This window comes from Penaeus monodon, chromosome 19, assembly GCF_015228065.2.
Source record: "Penaeus monodon isolate SGIC_2016 chromosome 19, NSTDA_Pmon_1, whole genome shotgun sequence".
NCBI lineage: Eukaryota > Metazoa > Arthropoda > Malacostraca > Decapoda > Penaeidae > Penaeus > Penaeus monodon.
In genome coordinates, this window is record NC_051404.1 from 3,821,226 (window position 1) to 3,821,543 (window position 318).

The following is a 318-nucleotide window of genomic DNA, read 5'->3' on the forward strand; positions in this document are numbered from 1 at the left end:
TTTCTTCCCATGTTGTTTAGCCACGTGTCTGTAGCATTGCGTGGCTGGCGGAGATGAAGAGCTTCCTCTCTCGTGCCGTCTGCTGGTGGAGTAATTTAGCAAAAGCTGGAATTAAGAGGGAGCTCAAAGGAGAGGACGTCAAGGGTTTGGGTATAGAGACGAGAGAGGGAAAGCAACGGGCGGGGGGGAGGGGGGGGAGAGGAGGACGCTGGATGATTTGGCGAGGCAGGGGAGAGCGGCAGCGGGACGGGCGGCTCCGGCGAGGGAGAGCCAGGGAGAGGGCTTAAGCGGGCTTTTCGGGGCAACACGTAGAATGCA